The 26,357-nt window shown below is 44.1% G+C and overlaps 1 protein-coding gene across 2 annotated transcripts in view; it reads right to left on the minus strand.

Moving 5' to 3' along the window:
* Nucleotides 1-26,357, minus strand: part of LOC106650222 (putative uncharacterized protein DDB_G0272456) — a 49,881-nt gene that overhangs the window by 13,547 nt on the left and 9,977 nt on the right. The window lies entirely within an intron of this gene.

Here is a 26,357-nt window from a genome sequence, read left to right on the forward strand (position 1 = left end):
TCTATTTTATGCGAGCTTGCGTCGCTCGCAGTGTGGCTGCCCCGTGTGTGTACATTATTATAAGCTTTGCGACGGGGCAAATTTCAATAGAACTTGCTTCTCAACTTTCAATAATATTATATACATACAATGCTCGAGTACCACACACAGGGCCAGGTGGAGCGAGAGAAATCGACGAGAGGCAGGTTATACGTAATATGAATTTTGTGGTGCAGCAAACGACAGGTTTATCATTGCTATATGTTGTTTTTATCTTTCTCTCTCCCTTGCAAAATTCCAGTACTAGTGCTCGTCTACGATCACTTGCTCTCTAGCTCTCGATCTATTCATCGCAATCGTCGAGTGTTATTTGCGCGCCCTATAATACGAGTGTATACGTGCGCCTCGTAGTAGTCCATATCGACGGGGCGTACATGTCTACGTATAAATATAATAAGCTCGCAGCCGCACGGCGTTTTGCGTGTATAGAAAACTAAATATTATATCACTGCGGCGAATTATTCGTGGAATGTCTCGTGTTTTGCGGCGGCGGCGACGGCAGCAGCTATACATACACGTACAATTCCGAAGTGCGCCCGAGCTTTTTTTCCCCGAAAGCTCTCGAGCGGGCGATCGGCTAAGGCATACACAGGCCTAGGCTACAGCTACCTACCCGCATTCGTGCACCGTGTGCTGCAGCTGCGCAACGCTCGGAATGCTCGAATATTTATCCATCGCAGCACCTGTATACAGCTGTGCGCGAATCCGTTTAGACATGCCGCGCACCGCTGCTGTTTTTCTCGTTTGCTATTTCCTTCTCCCCTCAGCTTTTTTCTTTCTTTTTTTTCTGTACCCTCGACTTCGAAGTATGTCCGTGTGTATACGCGCGATCTATGCAATATATGAACGCGTGCCGAGCGCGCGCACGGCTTCGTGTTATTTTTTTGATGAAACGGAAACCGTAATATGCAGTGGATATATATATTTCGGAGTTAATAAGAGTCGGGCTCGGGTTTTAATCATCCCATATCGAGCTTGTCAATTGGCCGCCGAGCTCTTTTACCGCTTCGATGCTCGACGATATCGCTCTGCCTGCGCGCCTTCAGCCAAGTTAGCCGTGAAAAGTTCAGAGCGAGAGAGAGAGAGAGAGAGAGAGAGAGAGACAGAAAACGATCTTCATTTTGTTGTTCCATGAGGAGACACACAACTGCCACGAGCAGCAGCAGCGGGAGGCGCACAACACGCCACGCGCACAATTATGGCTTATTACAGTTTGTTATACAGTTTGGATGTTATTTTTCTACGGTTGCAAGCTTACGATCATTTGTTTTTTTCTCTCGTCTATTCTTTTTCTTTCTCTCTCGCTCTCATAAACTCCAGCTGCTCGAGCGCGACTCAGGAAACACAGAGAGAGAGAGATAGGATATTTTTATTACCCAGCAGTGCTTCTGGCTATATGTTTTCTCGGAATTAATGGACCTCGAGCACGGAGTTTTCTTTCTCTCAATCAAAAAATCAGTTTACCCCGTCGTCTCTCTGTACGCGTAATATATATTAAACGCATCTCATTTCCCTCCTAATTGAAGCCTGTATAAGCTTTGACGAATTAAATAATTCCATCAATGCGAGCTAGCGAGAGAGAGAGGAAGACGAGTGCGTGCTTGACCGGGGATCGCGAGACGCATGCCTGACAAGTGCAGATGTTATATATAGATTACATTTGCTGCTGCAGCGCGCGTATACGCGTATCGTTATAACGTGCTCGACGCAGTTTCGCGATTCCAGCTTCGGAGTTACAACTTGTAGACTGTGTGTATACTAAACACTTCGGAGCACAAACTAATTAACATGACATTAATACACTTTGAGGCGAACTTTTGGCTTTATGCCTTGCGCTACGCGTAGCAGCAGCTCTACGTATACGTGTATACAATTACAGCAAATATGCGTGTGCGAGCTTTCGCATGCGTCTGTGTGTGTGCGCATATTTGTATACACAACGAGTGATCAACGTTAGCTAATGACCAGACGTGACGCACGAGTAATCGCAGCTGCCGCGCGTATACATATAGGCACTGACACAATCGCGAACTAGCGCGCGAGCGCGGCTGAGGGAATTACACAAGTCGATCGCGCGCGCGCTCAAAAGCTCCGCCATGTGGAACGATCGATCGTCAATTGCACATCCGATAAGGTGCACTACACGATCAAAGTTTGCTCTCTCTCCCCCCGATATATCGGCTCTAATATACGCGCCGAGTATATCTACTTGGCTGACTTTGCCGATGTGTATACTGCTGCTGCGTGTCTTGGGCAATATATATAAGGCAATGATCGAAGGAGGAAGCGCATCGAGCCCATTAGACACGCCAATAAGATTATAGCGGATCGACCGAATGTGTTTGCTATGTATATCGTCGAGGGGGCAACAACGTTATATTCTCCGAGCACTCGTTGCCGCTGTTGCTGTTGCTTCGCCCAGAGGCGCACTTGCTCCGCGCGAGAGTTGTTTCGCGAAGCGACGGTAATCAGATTCGACGACGTCGCAGTGACGCGACGCAACAATAGTAACTATTTGCCAGCGCGACGAGCTATGTATTCAAACCCATAGAATCGTGAAATTGGAACGCCGTAGTAGCCCATAGCATCGGCATCCCTTGACTTCGTTAGCTTCTTTAGCTTTATGTGTATTAATGCGCCCGAATGCAACAGTTGGATACTTTCGAGGCTTTGCAGTTCTTACGCTATCCACGTTGTTGCGTTATGTATACTATAATCTCTGATTTTCGGACAAAACTCACTCGATCGAAAAATCTCGATGGTGGATTACTATATCTCTCTGTTTTTTTTCTTTTACGACGCGCGACCGTTACAGTTACGATATCGCGTTAAAGAGGCAAAAGAAAGCGTGCGTACACGCGCACAAACACTGCGTTGATTGCCAATTCAACGGGCTCCAATTATCAGCCGAAACGGTTCGAATTTATTGTGGCGCGCGGTTTACTTTTTTTTTATAATTATTCGGGTAAAAGCCTTCGGGACAGAGAGAGAGACACGCGTTACGCTCATTGCACGACGCGATTGGCTAATTATTGTATCAATGCAAATTACGGAAAATCACTCGAGCGCCGCGCACCGCCACGGCCACGCATGTATAATACATTATTAAGCCGTAATACGTCGTTGTGCGGCCGCGGCGAATTTTAGATAAGAGGTACACCTGTTATATTCGGATCGTTAGCTGCCTGCCTGCATATAAAAGTAAGCTGCACGTACAATATGAGTATATGACATGTGCGGTACGGCGGGGAATTAAAGTGGATCACTTGGGCCGCGCGCATAAAGTCCTCTTAGCCACTGCTCTGCACCATAGTGGTCTCGCTCCGCGTAGCAGAGACTACTCTGTGTGTGTAATTTGCATCGATTCGCCGTAATTCCGTTGATACCGCAGCGGCCGCGAGTCAAGCGATCGTTTTCAACATCCGGGTTAATATGGCACCGGCGGTGGGCTGTATATAGCAGCAATCCGAGATCTCTCTCGAAGCTGCGCCTCGTCTGGTGTGTGTGCATAAATGTATTATTGTCGGCGCATGCACGTACGGGCGCACATAACGCGCAAGTGCAAAAGCTTAATGTGAAACACACACACATCCAAATGCATGTGTATTTATAAACACCGGAGCTAATGACGTATACACGCATACTATTACACAGCCCAAGAGCGAGTGCAGTGCGGCGAAACTCTCTTGTACTCGTAATTTCATTTTTATTTCGACGATCTCGCGAATGTATCCCGATGTTATTACCTTGCGGAAATCTGATAATTTTAAGAGAAATGAACCTTTTGAGGTATTTCAAATTGATAGATTTTACAACCTCGCGGCGCGATTCGCTCGCTCTTCTATACTCTCTCATCGAGGCGGCGGCTCGATCAGGAACGCATAAATATAAAAAAAAACACATCGAGAACGAATAAAAATCGTTTTTACCAATGGCAATAAATTGCCTGCGATCTTTGCATGTATCTTTGAACTCTGGCGGGCGCGCAGACTGTTTATATACACGCGTATTCGAGGTATACGCGCGATCGCGCATCGCCGAGCGTATATATAAACACACACAACCCCAGCGCGAGATGCAACTGCAGCATTACGTTATATCTCTTCTCTCGCAGCTCTCTCGGCTGTATACGTTTTTCGCATTAAAAATTCCATCAGATGTAAGAGAGCTCTCGAGAGCACCTTTCCTAGCGCGCAGCTATACAGCGGCGGCGGCGGTGGCAGCAGCAGTAGCATATTACAAGAAAAGAGAAAAAGAGGAAGAGACAAAACGGATGTATAGAGATTTCTCTCTCTCTCTTTTTTGCTGATGCCGATAATATAGCGTATATACCGGCTTATTATATAGAAGCGCTCGCGCGCATTCCGCAAGAGAAATAATATTTGTTTACAATCGCACCATTAGCGATTCCCTGAATATTTTTTTTTTTTTTTTGTTAATCCACCCTCTCCATTTTCGAAAAAAACACAATGCCGCAACCCCTGCGCTTATTGAATATATTCCAATTTGCATACATACGAGATGTATCAAACGTATTTGCGTTTAAAAGTACGCGTCTCTCTCGCTCTGTATGTATAACAATAACAAATAAGCGTGCGCACGCTCGTATGAACAATCGAATGAGCATAGAGTCGAGGCAATATGGTACGCGTTACGTTTGTATACACACATAATAATGGTAACGATAATAATTCGACGCGTGGAATAATATATTTATATGCAAACTTATCGCGTCGCGCGACTCGTTACGAAATTATTACAATGGGGAGGCCCCTCTGCACGAGCATAAAAATGTAATTATTCCAATCAGCAACGGTATAATAACTGTACTTTTTTTAATATTCCACGTTGAGGTGAAGAGTGAGAGAGAGAGAGAGAAAGAGAGAAGAGAGAAAGAGAGAGAGAAAATAATTACACTATTAATGAGTGTATAATTTTACGGCGAGTATGGTGCGAGGGCAGTGCTGATGATGATGATGATGATGATGATGCGCCTCCTGGCCTCGTATTCACATAGCGGAAGGAACAACATATAATGTAATACTCGTACGCGTGTGTGTGTTGTGTATGAACAGCATAACTTTTTTTTTCTATCATACGTACATACAATATTATACGTTTTAACGAACTCGCACTCGGTGAGCAGCGCCGCGCATACGTATACATGCACGCGCGCTCGGCCGTCTATCGTCCTCTCAACCGCACGCTCAACAAAACTCTATATATACCATACACTTCCAATGCAGGCACTCGAGAGCCGAGGATCGCGAGCGTTCGAGAATATATCCTAAACAAACGATTCAATTCATCGAGAGAACACCTCGGGGGGACTCGCGTATAGCTTTTGCACGCGGCGGCGCTCGTCGGAATATCGTTATGACGTCGCGCCGTTAATCCCGACGTTCAATTATCTCGTTTGTATATTACAAATAATATGTATATAATAATATTGCACTATAATCGCGCGGTTATATCGGGATAAATTGAATCTATTGCGCAAACAGAGTACTTCGGGATCTCCTCTCGCTCACACGCTCTCAGCGCGGGCCTGGATGCGATATGTACATAATAGCCGCCGCCGCCGCACATTGGACGCGCCGCAGCTCCACCCTCTCGACTTTTCGATGATTGCCGTTCATATACATACACACACTCACATATAGATTAAAACGATTAGAGCATTTCCACATGTATATTATCGTAATGCTTCATCGTTGCACCCTCGACTCAACGTGTGCACACAACGGCGATCGCTGCGCAGCGTACGACTTTCGAAATGTTGTATTATATACGTAATATTATATCAAGTGCACCGGCGCTTGAGCGGTGAGTACGAAGCGTGGCTGGGCGATTATTGTTTGATTAAGCGATACCAAGAATCTTTTGAATAATTTTCCTCGACTCGACTGTGTGTATATAAGATACTTCCAGAGAGAACCTGCGCGCCATTGTTTATACGCGAACCGAAAGTAGCTGGAAAATTCACCGACGCAAGAGGGAATTTTTGCGTCCGTGGATTCTCTCTCTCTCTCTGCTTTGCTGCTACGGCTAATATATTGTTTTCCGATCTGTGCAGCGTACGCTTTGACTTCTTTATATACGTACGTACATACGCTTTTGCGTGGGTGTGCAAAAATGTGCCCCTGCAGCAGCAGCAGCAGAGGCAAGCTCGTCGCTCGACTTATTCGAAAATACGAGCATGCCTCGTATAATTGGATGTATATGAGCGGTTCGTAATTTCTCGATGCAAGCTCGCAAGTAGTAGTAACTCGGTAATTTTTCATTGTAATACATCGGCGCGTAAAACGTTAAACATGACTTACACGCACGTGTATGTGTGTACTACCTATAAATATATAGTTACAGTAGCGAAGAGAAAAGCGAGAATGACTTTTTGCCGTCAAGTGTGTCGAGCTGCACGCGCAGTAGCAGATTGACGCGCACATCTGTGTGCTCTCGCATACACACGTACACGCATACAAGTGAAGCGCGCAAAAAATAGGTTACATGAATGGAGAGGTACACGCTGTAGGTTCGTCGCTTCTATTGTCTCCGTTTGGCTCGGATGGAACAGGTAGTTTCGCATCGCTATAAATCTAAGCTCGCACATGCCGTGTGTAGTAAACGCGCGATGTATATAGCTAGGTATATAATACCGCGCACCAGCCACACGTATAGCAAGTATGTACCACTCGATACACAATAGGCATGAAGTGGGTCCTCTGCATATGTAGGCAGCAGCCGACACGAGAGCCGGGAGTGCACTTACAACGTATGTAGTAGTGGCATATTATATATGTATGTACCTCGAGTGAACTAATATTCCGCGCGTGTGCGATCTACCTTATTGTAATTGACTCGCGATGACGCATCAGCCTATTTCTACACGTTATAACGCAAGGTATTAAAACCAAAAAGACTCGCAATCTCGTTACGTGTATATATATTATATACGATATACAAAACTATTGTTTTCTCGACTCCGGGCTGGGATCCCCGAGTATTAGCCTCGAAATGCACGAGTGGCTGCGCGCGGGATTTCTCTTTTCTATGCCGCGTGTACTACGCGCGCTGTACACGCCGCTTTTTGGATTCAGCGCTTCAAGCTTCGCTCCATTATGAGCTTTCGAGCGCGTGTAATTGCTCGCGCATGCTTTCATCCCTCTCGATTGTACACACGCAGTGACCAGCCGCGTCTTTGTTCTTTTCGACCAGAGGCCGTCTTTTTTTTTGTTTCTTTTTCTTTTGTTGTTTTTTTTTCTTTTTTGAATCGAAAATAGAAAACTTCTGATTACATTGTCCGAGGCATTCGCGCTTGTAATTGCTTCTTTATTTTTCATTCCTTCATCGATATTTTTCAATCAACGCACGCACATTTTCCTCATTCATTTCCGAACAATATGTAATTTTAGCATTATTAAAAGTACAAAATAAATAAATGTTTTCCGCGCTGAGTCCATTAAAATTATTACGTACACTATAATAAATTGATCGAACGTGCACGCGCGGCTATCAAAACAAACATAATACACCAAGCGTGTGTATACAATTTTCATCTCGAATATCGCCTTGTCATTACAAGGTATATCTTCGCCTCCACAAAAGCGAGGCATTACCGCGGCATTATCATTTCCTAATAGAATATTTTAAACGTTCCCCATTTTGTACGTTATTACTCTCACGGAAAAGTGTGTGCCTGCGCCGGCCTATGTGTAAGTGAAAACTACTTGGGCAATGATTTTAGAAAACTACCTGCAGTGATTAGTCGGGAATTGCCGCAGCGCGCGATCACGAGAAGTTGAAGGGAAAAAGGGAGAGAGAGAATAAGAAATTACATTCGCACAACGTGAATTTTTTTTTTCGTCCACTCGCAACCACTAATTATAGTTGTTTACACGAAGTATGTCCAATATATAGACTCGTATAGTGACTGTATATTAACATAGCTTATAATCATGTGCATCGTGTAGGTTCCGTTAAAAGCCTAAGTAAAATTCAAAACTCGGCGTTTTCTCTCTCTCTCTCCCTTTCTTTCGAGCATAATTCAAAAACTGCAGCAGAAAAAGCCGAAGCCGCATCTATGAAAATTATGCACGAACTACGTCGCTACATATTATGCAGAAAAACAAGCATCGAAGGCAGCAGCAGCAGGACCATAACGTGTGTGAGTATGTATATAGCTGCGAGAGAGAAGAAGAGTCTCCATAATATCTCAAACATCCCATCCGAGAAGTGCACGCGCGCGCGATAACGAAGTTCAACCCGCGCGCTTCAGAAGCATAGATAAATGCATATGCATGCAGAGGCGCATCGAGAGAGGGCAGCATCGCACACACATATGCACACAGACACACTTATATGCATTATGGGAAACGAACAAAAAATAATATATTTTCCCATTTCACCTTTTACGACGATCGTAAATCATTATATTATACGCCAACATGTGTTGCGGCTCGCCGAGGTACATATATAACGACACACTCACGTATGCATATTTATATGGAACACAACTGACTGCGAGCAGCGTCCCATTATTAGTTTCCTTTTTTTTACCTCCATTTTTATTTTCCGTTTTTATTTTTTCATTTTTGCCCAAGGACACGAATTCGTACTGTACGTCGTGCACGTGTGTGACTTGATTCCAAGCCTGCAAGCTTTCAAGAGCAAATTCAATTTAAATGGGTCAGAGAAAAAAAAACTAAGCATAAATATTGAATATGAATTATTTCATTCTAACGGTAGTATAATTATTATTTATATATCGTTAAAACCATTGTCAAACAAAAGGCAATATCGTTAATTTCCACGTCGTCTGACTTGCACGTCGTCGACATTTCCTTTTCTCTTCCGAGAGACTCAATCTAGTTAAGGGAATATTACAGGAGAAAGAGATTGAGTAAGTCAATGTTGCAGCGAGTAAACTCGCTTTAAATTGTCCATGAAAAGAAAGGCGACTAGTTTTAAAAAGATAATGCAGCTCGCAGACCTCGCACGGACTTAATAGACAATTTACAGCATCTCGCGTCTTTATTTTTCTCTCCCAATCTCTTTCTCTCTCTTCGTTTCTAGTTGTTGGCGTTTTACAAATAGGTGCTACATTACAATGCGCAGCGGCGGCGGCGGCGGCGTCTCAGAGCAAAAAAGTAAAAGGCGCGCAACCAGCCGAATCGTTAAATTTATCTATTATTCTCGATACGATATTCGCGCGCGCGAGTAATAGCTTTTGACTCCACATTGTATAATATACTCACGTCGCACGGTATATAATATCTAAGTGTGTGTAGTGTGCAATATGCATCGACACGTTCATTCGTCATGTATATTTGTTGTTTGGGCAGTAAGTCGAGTCTCGAGTTCGTCGTAAAAGTCGATACATTTATTGAAATATACATTGGCTGAGCTGCGCAGCTCGTAATTTGGCTTAAATACCCACGCAATTGAGCGCACACGATACGCGTGAGCTGTATTCCACTTTGATAAGGTTCGATCCTGTCCGCGTCGAGTTAGACGATTCATCGTCTATAGTGAGATAAATCTGTTAGCCTCTCTCGGTACATGTGGATCTTTTTGTTATCTTTTTATATTCGTTTTTAATTTTATCATGCGCTTATTCTGGTGTGATCACTGATGATTAATTCTACCTTGTAATTACTATGTTATTTCTGTTCTTTATTTTCAGTTTTTGTTAATACTATTGTTAATACTATTGTAAAATTGATAAATTTACCTGAATTGTATTGAAAAAACATTGTTACTCGTTTACTAGGCGTAAATTAAAGCTACACAAAAAGACTGGCGAAAAACCATGTACTGTTCTCGCTATATTTTGAAAAACTGTGTCTGCACGTCAGTTTCGCGGCACAGTCTTTAAATATCATACAAGTTGAATATCATATCAGCTTTTAAATATCATACAACCAGGTGGTGTTCAAACTTATACATATAACGTACACTGTTGCTGTTTTTCAATTCGACTCGAAACTGGTATTTGTACCAGAATCGTCTCGACAAAGTGAGTGAAAATGAAAAATTGCGGAGTTGCGCGCAGAGCTCGGACGATAAGGCAGCGGCACGGCAGTGCACGCGGCGACGCGCCAGCATAATATCTTGTATAAGTGTTATATATACACGAGCGGAGTCTCTCTGCGATATATATACCCATTATGCGCCCAGAAAGAGGAAAATTAAACTTTCGGCCGCAGTGAGTCCGGGCGCGTAATAAACCGCGCGCGCGGGTGTCTCGTGCCCGCGATGGGCAAGCCTCGTGCTCGGTACTGTATAAACACGCGCCTCCGTATAGCGCATATAGCATGGCTCGTGTATTTGTACAGCTTTTGCAAAAGGACCTCTTCTCGTTCGGCGCTCTATAAAGCACGCGCGTGCTCGAATAGTTGCTATATATTTGTGAATATATACCCGATATGTACAGGTATATATATTTAATATGAGGAAAAAGTGAAAGTCTTGCAAGTTTGCATTATACTCTCGAAACTGGCGGTTGCACCGCATTGCTGCTGACAAGAGCTAGCTAGCTCTAGCTATAGCTCGCTAGCTCGCGCGCGCGAGGTATAAATTGTGAGAAAAGGTGAACGTTCTCAGCTGCGAGAGCTCGAAGCTCCCCCTCCTCTCTCTGTTTCTCCTCCTACGCCTCTCCCTCAGACACAGCTCAGATATCAGCTCGCATTAGGCATTCATTTATGCGAATGATGCTGCTGCTGCTGCACCTAAGCAGTCACCGCAACAGCAGCAGCAAGCCTAGCTGGCGTGTAGGTGGTTTTCTTCCGGCATCCTGAAGAAAGATCATGCCTTGTGTCTCGGCCGATTTGCGTCTCAAAAAGCTCCACGAATTATGCATGATAATAATCATAATAATCATAATAAATACAATAATAATAAAGCACGACGCTTGACGTTCCGGCTCAACTCTACACGAGATTTGAGTCACGTCTATGGGCCAGCTGACATTCTTTTTTTACCTTTTTTTTACTCTTTCTGCGGATAAAAGCTGCGCTCGGAGCAGTAGCCGCGGCGGTGGGTGCTGCGCCACGATCGCGAAAATCGAGAGTAGGTCAAAGCGATTGGGAATTAGTTGGTTTGCATTTTGCAGCGCGCGCGCGAGCGATCTTGAAGGAGCTTTCTAACGATTATGACTTTTCGTGCTCATATCGAGAAGATTTATGGTGTAGTGGTACATATATGCCATATACCGCCACCGCGCCGAGTTAAGAATGCGCGCGTATGCTCGTATAAGTTGCGAATATATATATCGCAAGGTCGAGTGTGTGCCTGCCTATGTGCCTGCATGCACCGGCATTTTCGCTGCTTGCGCGGCTCTTTATCACAGATATAATATTCATGTATGCTACCGCTGCTGCGCTGGCTGCGGATTTTCATTGTTTATAGCGCGACTGTTTTTATGCATAATAGCCCGTATTATTTTGCATCAACGCGCGTGCGCACAACCTGCTGCGGGGTCCTGCAGCGGAGCGCCAGGAATTATATAAATTTTCACGGCATAACCGTGTACGCTGGACGCGTATTATACAGCTGGACTAGTATAACGCTTTACGTTTTATGCTCTTCGCCGGTCTTGGGCATTGAAAAATATTTATTATTCTTTCGATTTGTTTTTCCGCGCCGAAGAGATGAGACGAGAGGCACACACACATACATATATCCTATATGTATAAACTGCTGCAACGCGAGCGGCGATAGTTGTTGTTGTTACAGCTCTCGAGCAAGGCGCAATTGATATAGCCACGAGAGCGCGCGTATTTTTCCCGCGGCGATCTGACAGTGCAACACACGGCACGCAGCACGTACTGCACGGCACACACACACATAACGCACATAATTCCGCTTTAAAATCTAATAACTCTCGAAACGGAGAATTGATTTTAAATTGCGCTTGAAAATTATTTAAAAGGCTTTTCAAAATTATATATCGCAATAAAGTAGCGCTTTATTATTATGTGTGTATATGTGGCCAAGATGGAGCTATGCAATAAACGTCATCCACCGCGCGCGCTTCGCAGATACAGATATACCTACGCGTGCGTAATATTGCCAAATCCGTTTTTGCTCCCTTTTTGCCCGAGTCGAGTTCGCGCGCGAGTGTATATCGTTATGTGTATTATATATGCGCGGCCGCAGAGAGAGAGAGAGAGAGAGGTTATTCAAAAGTCTTGCTCTCGAGATGATCGTCCGCAACGCGAAACACATTTTTACGATGAATGTATAATGTGCCGCGCATTTACGAGCCACAAATGGATTGGTTTTTAATGCTCAATTAATCTTTTTTTTGCAATTTATAAACGTCAATAAAATCAATCGATAATGTATACATAATACACGCGATCGCGGCTCGCATTTAGATAATGTGTGCCATCAAGGCTGTTTTGTTGATCTACACGTAGCCGCGCGCTTTTTGTTGATTTTTGCGTAGCCCGCAGACAATGATACAGCCACTCGCTATATAATAGATTACATTTACATCCAAAAACAAATAAAAATCTCGACATTTTTACCTGTCTCGACGCGATCGGCCGCTACGTGCCACACAGCTGCACATCACGACATCTCCGTGCCACGAGATCGGATCTAACTGTATACAGCCATTGTTTAATAATGTACTCAAATTTAACGATGTATTATTACACTTAACAGCCTATACGTTGTACGATATAATATATAATGAAAATGCAGACCACCAGCGTAGACGAAAAAAAAAAGGAAGAAGAAGAAGGGGGATGCACACCCACGATACAGAGAGTCATGTAGACCCACGCTGCACCACATCCACCGCCGCGCGGATACGCGCTCAATCTGCCCCGGCAACAAGAGAGCAGCTCAAATTTTAGGAATTCCACTCCAATTACTCAAGCTCGGGTTGGCTGGTGCGCGCGCGAGTGAATCGATGTCGTCGTCGCCGCCGCCACCACCACCTCGCACAGATATAATGAACATAATCCCTTCGCTCTCGCAAAAACCCCCGCACACGACGCGCGCAGCAGCGAGTACATTTTCAACAACGACGAGGAACGCGAGCTATATATAAAGCTAGCTAGCTGGGCCACTGGCTAAAATAATATTACACGCGATATCGCGTATGCATAGCAGAAGTGGCTGAGATATATCGAAGGCGCACTTTGACGCCACTGATACGTGAGAGGATGAAACAGGAGAGTTTATAAGCCGAGTATGTGTACGTCTGCTGCAACAGCACATTTTCTAAATTATATACACTCGATGAGCGCTCCGACCTTTCCGCATAAGTATGTTTTACCTTGAGTAGGAGGGGAGAACAGAGAGAGATCGTATACGCAAATAATGAGCTATTACCCAAATCAAGTTCAACGCTGAGTCGTCGTCGTCGTCGCGTCGCGTCGAGGAGAAATAAAAACGACGACATTGCGTCCGCGATCGATCGAACGACGCGTAAAGAAAATTTATTCCAGCGGATATGAATGTAGCCCAGCGTACACTGGGCTGTATAGTACAATAAAAAAACTTCTCCCGCTCGGACCTCCGCTATATATGTATACGAATTATATAGATGATACATGGCAACTTGCCTTATCATGTAGACGGAACAATAGCAAATTTTTCTCGATCTTGCGTAATATTGGATTTTGATGAGATATTCGCGAAGCTGGAAAGCGAGAGAGGGAGAGAGAAAAGTTTTCCTTGCGTAATAAATCAATGCTACGCGAACGATTGTCGAGCGGCGGCTCTCGGCTCCTCGACGCTCGACTGTTGCTGCTGCTGCCGGTGCTGCTTTTTTTCTCTCGTTACAAATCACGCGCATAATGATAATTGAAAGGAAAAAAAGAAAGTCATAACAATTTTACAGGTATATACACCGAGAGCAGCGGCCCAACGGGGCAAAAAATCGACTCGACTTTTATCGGCATGAATAAACAAACGTGAAATTAGTCGTCGCGCTCTGAAATATCAGATGTGAAGTGTCAAAAAAACTCGTTAGCCTACTTGCAGCGCGCGACAAAATCAACACTGCGTTAAAGAAAACGTAATGTACTTTCTATAGCATCGTCAACTCTCCTGTAGCATCTAAATCTATAAGGCATTCTCGATGCGTTTTATTCTTTTTAATACTAGAATGTTTATGATCAATATCCCTATAGAGATCTTAGTGACACAGAAATCCCTTACCCTTTTAGTCTTGTTTGAATATTGCGTACGCTGTTAAAAAATATAGACAAATTCAATTTCATGTAAAATTCATTTAAATCATATTCATTTCAGTTTTATTACAACGACGAAAACAGATTTATATACGTAATGGAAAGAAAATTCTTATGCTCTTAAATTAATTTTCATATAGTTTCTTTAATTTTTTACAATGGAAATGTAAAACTTTAATTGAAATAAATTTATCAATTTAAATTTGATAAATTATATCATGTATTGCAACGTATTAATATTTTGTTTACAAATACATAGGGATTTTGATTTTGATACATACATAGGGATATTGAGCATAAACATTCTAAAGTTAAAAGGAATTAAACGCATCGTGATTTCCTATAGTTTAGACCGAGCTCTGAATTATAAGAATATTTTTACTTTGCTACTTGTAGATGTACAGATAATGGTACTCGCCATCTAGTGGTGAAGGTTGGTTTTAGCTATGATTGAATTTTCCTGAAATTTTTTAGCAGTTTCATCAGCACGTCTGAGTTTATATTAAGAATGCATTAATAATTTAAGGTTTTACTCAACAGTTTTGTCAAGCCTTAAAAGATTATTCATTATCCTCTCTAGATAAAGTACGAAGATTACACGCCTTGCGGAAATTTTTTATAAAAAAAGCCGCAACTGAACTTGTCCCGACTCTCGTTTTTGTAATAATTTGGCAAAGAAAGTATTTTCTTTTTTGTCGAATGAATTCGATAAAACTTGATATTAATAAAACCATTTATTTATAAACTTGTCGAGAGAGTGTATTGTTTACTTTGGAACGACAAACGACAATTTTAACGCGAAAAATATCCTTTGAAATAGTTTATCAGCGATCGTATTAGTTCGTTTATGCTTATTATTTTTCCATGAAAATATTTGATGTCGAGGGAGTATTTTGATGAAGCTCCTGGGTCAGCTCGAAAGCCTCTATCCGCTACTTAGCTGAAGAGTCTTGATGTAATGAGAAATTTAATTCGATGAGAGCAGAAAAATTTTAAAAATTCATCGAGCAGGGATGAACTTTCCGCGTCGATAAAAAGCACTATAGCACCATTCGAGTTTGGGCAAGAAGAACAAAAAGAAAAGGAAAAAAATTTTTAAGCGCGTAAAAGCAAATATAAGAGCAAAGTTTCACGATAACAAAGATTTTTCCCTCCTCCCGACAATGGGTAATAAAATAACACCTATTTAAACGATCAGGGGGAAAACGGAGGAGGAGGTCGTGGAATGGGTATATAAAAGTTCAGGCGCGCATTACAGCTACGCAGCTCGAACGACGAGACAAGAGCAGCGGCAGCAGAGGCGGCTGAGAGGCTCGAACGCGTAATACTCTCTTCTATATAGGTAAAACACGGCGTTGCAGCAGGCGGTGGCGGCATACGTTCTCTCCGTGAACTTTTAGTTGGCTATATCGATTATGCGCTTGCCCGAGCTGCAGCAGTCGCTGCTGCTGCTGCTGCTGCTGCTGCAATCCCAGGCTTATGTAGCGCGCTGCTGCCCGTTGCCACTACTACTACTACTACTGCTACTCTCTGGTGCCTCTGGGTCTGTCGCCCTTGACTTTAAAACGACCGCTATTATATCCCAGATTCTGTCCGTGTGTCTGTATGCATGTGTGCGAGTCTCGGTACACAAGTCTCGCTCGCTTACTGTCTGCGAGTCCGCATCCATGTCTCTGCTGTGTGTGCATTATATATATCGTGTGCTCGTATCGCCCGATGCTTTCATCTTTTCTTCTTTTATTTTTCCTCCTTTTTTTCGCCCTCCGCGAAATAAGACTTTTTTTTCATCTTCGGAAAGAATCATTTTCTCCGATCGCCTTTTCTCCTTTTACTCCGAGCATATAGTCCCCCATCACTGCGGCTTATATAAAAGTAGTGGTATATACCTATCAGGCGGCTATCGAGTTCGAAGCCGACGAGCTGCAGTGCACACGGGCAACGATTAATGAAAATTTAATTGCTCGGAAAATCGCGCAGGCAGGCAGGCAGCATCGGCAGCAGCTTCGTCGGCGTATGCGCGAGCTCTGTGCAGTCACGGGTCGTACGCATAAAGCGATTCCCCCTCGTCGTCCGCGTTTACGTAGGTGAAACATTAGGATGAACATTATGTGGCTTCGATTTCAGAGAGCTAGCCGCGGCGGATGATCGTCAGATCGATGCTCGCGCGCGAATCTGGGCCAAGCTCGTCGCAGCACAGGTAGCAGCAGCACACACGTACGGCAGCAGCAATTAATGCAGGTGCGGTCGCAGCAGCAGCAGCATCAGTGGCCTCAGTTCGAGATATATAGCAGTATAATAATGTATATAGCGTTGCGTCCGCAAGTCATTAGCGATGGTAAAAGAGTCCGAAAACGACACCGGATCCTTCCTTTAATTTTCTTTTTCCTCTCTCGCTCTCTCTGGACTGGGCTTAACGATCGCGAGATGCTGCTGAGAGCGTGTTATAAGGTTTAAAGTGCGCCAGCGCAAAATAAAAGGTCTCTCGGACTCAGCGAGTCGTCGTCGTTTTTACACTGCAGCAGCAACACAGAGCAGAGCAGCATGGCTAAGGAGAGGGGCAAGGATGACGCGTCCCGGGGACACACAATCGTATATATTTACATCGGACAAATGCAGCAGCAGCAGCAGCAGCATCCCAAAGGACGCGTTTGCGCTAACCTCCCTTTTCCTTGTCGCTCGAAAATTGACAAATGCCCTCGACTCTCGAGCTCCTAAAAGGTTATACGCTTATTATACCTATATAGTCAGATACATATATACGTGCACTGTCCGCAACACGCTCTTTTGGCTGGCTCGCATTTTAAATGAAAATATCGCTCTGCGGATTAACGCGTCCGCGCGCGCGGCACGAAAGAAGAAAGGATCAAGGATGAGATTTCACGCTAAATAATATTTTTCGTTGAAAATGAGAGCGGCGCTTTGTGAGAGACTCTCCATCTTTTAATGATAATGTTTATAACGCGCTCTTGCCTTAGTCGATGCTGTTGTTGTTGTTGTTGTTGCGGCGCATTTATAAAAGTGAAAATCTTCACTTCTATACATTATCATCGTAATTACGCGTAAACAAAATATCGATTTCACTCGAGCAGCTCGTGCCATTATTATTACACACACATGCTATACCATACTATACGTTATATATATAGGTGAACACACGCGACTCGCACGCGCGAGCGAAATAATTTATCAAACGCTTGCCATGCGTGGGTGTGAAAAGCCTCATCGCGCGTCAATAATTGCCCCGCATTTTACTTGCCTCTTTCTTTTTACCGAACAATTTGCGAGACGTCTCTTTCTATTATACGGTTCACGCGATCCAATAATGAACTATTATATAGTGCAGCGCTTTTTATACGAGAGCTACATGTATGTACGAGTTAAATCAAACACGAGATGCCCGTGTGAACACAGTTTTAAGCGATGGATGATATTTTGAAATTTCATCCAGAACTTTATAATCCTATTATAGCTCGAACGCGTAATCGTATACTTTGTTTGCTCGCCAAAGGACTCTAGGATGTTATACCCAAGACTGATCGGCTCTCCTCTCTCCTTCCTCCGTCTTCGTTCCTTTTTTTCCTCTCTTCGTCCTTTTTTCTCTGTGACGATAATATACAAGAAAGCTTACTCGGCATAATATAGGCACTTTCGAGTCTTTTTCTTCTCTCCGTTATCCGTGTATATTTACGTATATTCGCTTTTCGAGCGCGCCCGCGCGACAGAAGGATTTTCTCTCCTGGGAACGAACCTTGCTTCAAAGCGTATATACGTATAGACAGCTATACATACACAACCGTATCATTCGTCTTGTGTATATAAATCGAGTCTTTTTCGCTTGATTTGTCGCGCTGCAGTCATCCTTCGACTTTTTCCCTGTCTCCCTCTCTCCTTTTCTCTCGTTCTCGCTCTTCCTCGAGTGCGGCAGACAAAACAATTTTTTTCTCCCTGTAATACACTTATGCAGTTAAATCGTGCATCAGCCGCGCGTGCATACGACGCCTCGATTCTCCATTTTTCCGTCTCAATATTCATCGAAATTTATTCCGGAAAACATTTATTTATCATTGCTCTCGCTCATACACGTACAATAATGCACACCACTCGTCGGTCGAACGAGATCGAATTTTGCTGCGAGCTGCTCGCTCGAGAAAGAGAGAGCGGAATAATCGCAAAAGCAGGACAATAAATCTGTATTAAGCACAGAGCAGCGCTATATACGCGTCGAAATTAAGAAATAAACAATAAAAAGAAAAGGAAATAAGGGACTGCGAAATGAATCGAGTGCAGAGAACATAAAATATATATAAGTGTATAGCTAAAGAGAGATAAGAGTCGAAGCGGACGCGGACTCTTTGCACGTATGGACGTGTGTCTTGTATTTGCGCGAGTCACGGCGTCGTGAATGCTGCACGTGTGCGGAGTGTATAGTTGGGCACAAAAATTTATCAGTTCAGTATACGAAATATTGGCTTTGTATTAAGGGCTGAGGCCCTATCTAACCCCATTACGCACAACAATAACGTCAATAACAACAGCAACAACAACGTGAGCGCGTCAATAAAAAAAATAAACGGGGCAAAAAGACAAAAAAGAAACGACGAGCGTCGGGAGCGAAGCAGCAGCAGTACATATAAGAGCAAGATACAGTCTAGAGAGTGAACGAGAGAGAAAGATATGGGCAAGTTCATAAAATAGATTAATCAACCTGGCTGCCTGAGAGCTTATATTATTATATACATGTAATATAAGTGCACATGTACACAGCTGCTGCTGCTGTTTCTGGTAGTAGTGCGAAGCAAAAATCTGAACATATACCTATAAATATTTATATTGTATATAGTACACGCGAAAAAGAGCAATAATATATGTGTATGTGTGCATAGCAGCCGGAAACCTTGTAAGTACGGGGGCAGACACGAAGAGTTGTTGTAGTCGTGTGCGCCGTATATATGTAGGGTTTATCGATTGGTTGCGGCGATGCGCGGCTATATACATGTGTGTATATTTACGCGTTATATGTGTGTTTGTTTGCGTAAGCGCGAGCACGTCGACTGCTGTACTGCCACTTTACATGCACACACGAGCTATTGCAACTATCTGTATATATATGCAGAGCCAAAGAGAAGACGAAGAAGAAGAAGAAGAAGTGCCTCTCGAAGCGCTACGTAAGCTCGCAGCTTCCTGACAAAATTAATCTTCATTTCTCCCCGAGCTGCACACACGCGCGCGTATGTAAAAGATCGATCGCTTCATCGCGCCGATAGAGCGCAATTTTCCGATTTTCCTCCGAGGAATAAAAGGCGGCGGCGGCGACGCCAGTAGTAATAGTACATGAGATGAAGCTATGAGAGAGAGAGGGAAGGAGCGAGAGACGGTAAAATATCGAGCGACCAGAAAGCGTGCCGATATAAATGCATAAAAGTACTACATAAGATATGCATGCGCCGCATTATATATATTATATGTGTGTGTGTGTACGTTCGACTTTGTATACTAGAGAGAGAAAGAGAGATCTAAAAAGAATTTATAATCCCTCCGTGCGATCTAATGACCCGATGAGTCGATGAAAGTCCAGAGATAAGCGCGAATCTGCTTTTTATCTCGGCTCCGCGTATATAAATACATTTTCTCCTATATGCGAGCGCGCGCGCGCGCCAGGATACATGCATGCATCATTTTGCATAGCCAAATAAACATGCATAGCGCACGGTTGGTACTTTTTTTTTACTCTTCGTCTTCTTCGATTCGAGCGAGAGCAAAACAGCGACGCTGTATATATACAGCGTCGCGGTGAAAACTGCGCACGTACACGTACACATAAACAGTCTATTCCGTAGCTCCAACTTCTGTCATCGATCGCAAATCCTTTCGCTCTGCGACTCAATTAGATTTCGCGCTCGCAACTTTTTCTCTCTCGTGCAACCACAGCAGCAGCATCGTCATTAATCAGCGAGTGATTCAAATGTATATTATGTAGGACTGCATGCAGGCACCAGCGGGACGGGAAATTGCGATTATTAAAAGTTACATCCGCTGCCGCTTCGTCGTCGTCGTCGTCGTCCCAGCGCCGCACGTGATAAGCATTTCCTGCCGCGAGCGAGGAGATGCGATAACAATTTGTAGAGCAGATGCAGCAGCAGCAACAGCGACTCTACCACTACTGCATGGCGAGCAGCCAGTCTTTGTTATAGAGAAAAATTTATTGCGTCGAAAGCGAGAGCTATATACCAGAATGAGACGTGCAAGTATGTATGTATGTATGTGCTGTATATATACGAGCTGCACAGATCGTTATTTATGGGCAGATCGCGCTCTCGACACGAGGAACGTTGCACCGATGACGACAACGACGACTACTACGACGACGACTGCACTTTCTTTTCCGCGTATAACGTCTTATATGAAGCCATTTGCGAGCCGAGTGAGTGAGTGAGCAAAAGAGAGAGAGAGAGAGAGAGTCGTTACACGACGGGCAGAGCTCGTTTTGTGTTATCTGCGACGCGTGGGCCAAGTCCATATAGATCACACAGTACTGGAACTTGCAGGCGGCAGGCACGCGCCTGCTCACGGACGTACGTACGACGAAGCTGCTCGACTTGCGCTGCGACCTTTGGGGAATGTTGCTCGATTCTCCGAGCTACATTATGTACACATGTGTACGTACACGTATAATAATACGTATAAAAAAAAATTAACTATTGCCACGAAGGATAAGTGTACGCGCAAACGTACAGCAGCGGCATGCCTTAATAATGACAACCGGAAATGCACAACGCGATAGTTTCCGCGCGGGGGGCTTTTTTCACCAGTGTGCACTCTCGAGATCGCGCACTTCGCCCAGAGTAGTAGCAGTAGTAGTCATAGTAGTAGTATGTGTAAGCAACCAGTCAAACTCGAAAAGCTCGCGTGACCAATGCAAATAACTTTTAGTCCCTCGCAGCTTTTTTTTCTCCCCTCGATTTAACTCTCTCTTTTTTATTTTCTTTCGGTATTTGCGCGAACACGAAATCCAAGCTTGGCGTAACTCGCGTAAATAGCGTGCCCTCGAGCACGTCCCTAATCTATATAAATCATCTCTTTTTCCTGCTACTGTTGACTGGCTCTCGGCTCGCTATATCCTCATTAGAGCCTCCTTAATTTCCAATTTCCACTACCAGCAAGCAGCAGCACCCCCTCGAAAGCCACGCGCGCTTGGCTCAGCTTACGCAAGGACTCTATATAGCGTAGCTGCCGTCTATAAATACGTACAATAATGTATAAGGTAACGCACGCGCGTCTGTGTTTTTGTATCGTCCGGAAGCTTCGGAGTCGAATCCGGCCAAAATAGATGACGTGTATCATATAGAGTGGAGTCCTGCGCGTGTGTCCTATCCCTCCGTCGATTACCGTGAATTTATATACAGGTATACATGTCGCACACACATCGTAAGCTCGTTTTCGACCGCAAGGAAGACGGCCGGAGGTCGTCTCTTTCCTTGTTATTCCGCTCCACCCTCGGACGGACTTCCCTTCCTCGGACTCGTTATACGCGTCCAACGTGTAACGCGTATACGGCGGTCGCACACGTGTCGTCACGGCTACACATGCGATATAAATGTGTGTGTCGCTCGCAAATACATGTGCCGGCTATATATCGCACATCCGACGGAATACCAAAGGCTTGCTCATGTTGAAAAAAAAAGAAAAGAAAGAAAAAGAAGAGTGCTATAATACGGCAAGCACACAGCTCACCGGCAGAAGCCCGAAAAGTGCCTCGAAGAAGAAGCTGGCCGTGCAGCGCGGACAAGCAGCGGTAGCAGCTCGTGGCCCTTATATTATTCGAGCCTCGATTCATCGGCGATCGATTTTCTCTTTAGCGCGCGTTAGAGTATAATAAGAGCTCTGCTGGCGAGAAGGGCTGCTGCTTTTTTCTTTTTCCTTTCTTTTTCTTTTTAGCGGCCTCGTTTCCCGCGTATACGTACGTATAAGCGTACCGATCGCTCCAGTTTTTCGGTGCATCGAGGATATAATGCAACTCCTTCGCATCCTTCAACTCGTATATTTGAGCCATATCGTTTCTTTTGTCTTCCAAGACGATCGTAAGAATATACGTCAAATATAAGCTGCAAAATATCGAGAGCGAGCGAGCTCGAGAGAGAGAGAGACGAGATAAGAGACACGCGGAAGAAATGCGCGCATGGGTTTTGCGTAAACGATACCTGCCCTGCCTGCTGTCTATTACCTTCTTTCTTTCCGTGCTTGTCTTATATGCTGAATGCATACACACGTAGGTATATATAGTAGCGCGCAAAGTCAGGAAGAATATCGCTGTCACGCGAAAAGGAGTGAAATGAGATACCAACTAGATTGAAACGCGAATCGCGAGTTCATACACACACACACACACACACACACACACACGCAGCAGCAGAGAGAGACCCGACTACTTTTGCTTCAAGTGCAATAGGCGTATATTATAGCAAAAACGAGCTCTCGCATACGAATGCACGTATATACGCGCATGTAAAGTATAGCTTCAGCAACTTTCGTGCAACACGTCTTTTGGAGACTCGTATGCACCGCGCATATGTATACACGCATGCATGCCGTATAGCACCTATATAAATACGTATCTGTGCTTAAACGAATATATACTGGTTCTTCTTTTTTTTTATCTCTCTCCTTTTTTTTGTACTTAACTTGCCTTGTTTTTGAAACGTCAACACATAATAGAAATCAGACGTCTGACGTCCGACGACAACATTTCGATTCTCTTGATCGACGACTACTATATAGTACACATATACTGTCGCTGCGGCTCGCTCGAGTTTCACTCTCGTTTTCAACTGGTTCTGGTCTCTGCGCCTCGCGCAGCACACGCACGTCTAGATTAAGCCATGCATATACATATATACGCACACACACACAGATACGGTGGTGGAGCCGTTTTGAGTTATTATTTTCACGCGCGCATAAATTACAAATTATATGGGCAACGGATGTGCACGCGCTGAATGCACTGGAGCTGCCGCACTATGGGACACACTATAGTACACATAACTATATAGATGCACGACGGCAGCGGCGGTGGCGGCAGTGGCGAGGCGCACTGCAGGTAATAAACACGAGTCTGGAATAATCAATCGCGACCAGCATCTCTATGTACTGTATTTATCGTTCCGCTAATTCGAGCGACGCGTCGCGAATTTCAAAATCGCGGATGGATTTAGAAATTGCCACGCATCGAATAGAGAAATCAACGGGAGAATAGAAAAAAAAGGATTAACCGAAGCCACGTGTGGCGCTGATGGACTGCGGCGTATATAATATCATTATCTATCAACGGTGCACACGCGCGTTAACATATATAATTGGCTTGTATGTGTGAATACGCTGCGTATACAGGTACGAGCTGCTAACCCGCTTGAATGGAGCTTTAATCACACGCGGCCTCAATTTTCAAGCTGCAGCGAGCAGTTGCCACCGTTGCCTGCGCTGCTGTGTAGTTCGCCAATGCAAAGTCGATTTTCCAAAGAAAAGAGCGAAACTCCGAGCTGCAGCGCACGTTGTAATATTATAATTTGCACGAAGCTGCTGCTGCTACCGCTGCTCCGTGTCAAGGTTGACTGGCATGTGCTTATATTCCACGTCTGATGTATACGTGTGCCATGTGCAGTGGCAGCTCGGCTCGGAGCATATAGCCCCCCGATGTACAAAGGAATCAAAATCAATCGATTGGAATTTGTGATTCGTACATATACCATCTATATGTGTGTGTGTGTATGCTATTGCGAATTCACGTATATACCGAGCCACTACGGCTCTCTTTTCCTCTTTCGCTCGCTGTCTCTCTTCTAATTAGCCAAATGCATAAGGTAAATCGATGCGAGTCATTACAATTGCACCGAGAGCAGATATATATGCACAGTCCAACTGAATTTTCGGGACGCAGAAGCGTATCGGATATGAGCTCGTGATACGATATTTAGCAGAGGCTGGCCAGGCAATCCGAGACTCGACTCGCTGCCTCATTATGACGTAGTAGGTACGTGTACTACAACGTTATAATACACAATTAACCCGACGAGCCGCACGCGCACTCGTCCATATAGTCAGTCTGCTGCTGCTGCTGCTGCTTGCGTAAATGTGAATTTAATGCGACGCTCCTTGCGTTTTGTTGTTGTTTGTAGCCGGCGGGCAATTCGTGAACAAATTTTCTTTCTTTCTCTTTCTCTCTTGCTTGCTCGCTGCGCAGACGCTCTCGCTTCATAATACGAATTGCCGGAGCTGCTGCTGCTGCTGTATAGCAGCTTTCGTAATGCCCCACACTCCGATAGCTACTACTACGCGTCAGGTATATAACATCTTGTTTTGTTTTCAGATATAATTCACCTGCTAAACAGTCGTTATATACGATTGCGCAAGTAACACTTTTCAGACGAGGCGAGGTATTTTGCTCTTACGATCATTATCATTTTTTTTCTTTTCTTTCGTTTTTTTTTACTCGGCTGCGCTCGCGCGATAAAGCCTTTCTTAATTATGCTGTTTATTAATTTTCTCACCTGCCCCGCGCGCGCGTACACATACACATATATAATATATATACACACAAACGCCAGAAATAAAACAGCCAAAGTTAAGTGCGGTTTGTCTCCTTTATGCATGATAAACGACAGTCCGTCTAGTAGTAGAGAGACTTTCGAAACGCTCGCCGCCCGGCCGCTCGACGATATATATAATATTCGTTTTAGCGTTTAGCTCAAATATATAATAGCGGCTACCAGCCACCTTGCAATTATTCAATTATTCATAATTATATGGCTTAGCTATTAATATGCGAATATTTACTCGGGATTTAAATCGACTCTGATAGTATATCGAAGACGCCATTTAGCGGGGCAATGAAAGTCGAATATATGTATATGTGTCTTCTCCTCCCACCCCGCGCCCGTCTGAGCCGAACAATAGAATCAGTTCACGCGTTAATTAGGTATTTTGTATTCCTCGCCGAGTCCATCGTCAGCTTTTTATAATATTCATAATGGTATTGTGCTGGCTGCGAAAAAACAAGTGAAAGAGTCGAGCTCGCGATTTTTTTCCCTCTTTTTATTATTTTTTTTCTTCGTCTCTCGTTTCATTTGGCGATAATTACAACGAAAAAGAAACAACACACACACACAAACACGTAGGTACGTATACACACAGATATACAGACACAATGGAGAACGGAGAAGAGCAAATCTGGAGCACGTGGCGCGCACGCAAAGGTGCAATATATATTCTCCAATTCAGAGGATGCACTTTCGAGACGAGGATAAGTTTTTTCTCTCCTTCGTTCGCTGTATACTATACTACTACGTAGTACGTACTGCGATTCCGAGTGAGCGGGAATTCACATAGAAGTTAGGTAAAAGTTTATTTTCAGCTGAAATATTTTTGTTCATCTGTATGCATTACAATCGCGACGCCGAGATGAAATAAAAACTTTCCAACTTCGATAAAATAATAATAGAAAAAAAAGGAGAGGTAAGGAGAGGAGAATCTCCGAGAAAAGCAGGGGCGGTAAGGAGGTCATCCCAATCAAATCAATTGTAACCTCTGAGACACACACACAGACAAACCCTTGAGTAAGCTTTTTGCGCGCGCGTGTGTATCCCCTCCTCCTCTTATTACGCGCAGAAAAGGTGAACCTTGAAAGGTGAAAATTCATCTGTTTCTAGCTGCAGCCTCTCTTTTCCTCGTTAGTCGCGTTCGAAAAAAAGACGGCCAAGCGCGTATTTCATTCCCAAGTGCGAGACACGAGAGCGAGAGTGTATTGCTGTGTAATTTCTCCGCGATTTATGATTGATATTATTTTTCCGAACGATGTTATTAATCGAGAAAAATTTTTCGTACGCTCATAAATCTTCGTCCAAGCGCGCACACACGTTCTACTTTTACGCGCTGGCAGATAATAAAGCATATAAACTCGAGCACACAGAGCAGCAGCAGACACATACCCTTGATTAAAAACGCGTTAATCGCGCTAATACTCGGCTTATTTGCCCAGGTGCAAATATGCTGCGCTTAAAAAAAAAAACAACAACAGCGGAGTAAAAAAAGAAGAGCAAAAAGAAAGGCAACACTGAGCAC

The sequence above is a fragment of the Trichogramma pretiosum genome, unplaced genomic scaffold (genome assembly GCF_000599845.2).
Source record: "Trichogramma pretiosum strain Unisexual culture from Peru unplaced genomic scaffold, Tpre_2.0 scaffold121, whole genome shotgun sequence".
NCBI classification, from domain to species: Eukaryota; Metazoa; Arthropoda; class Insecta; order Hymenoptera; family Trichogrammatidae; genus Trichogramma; species Trichogramma pretiosum.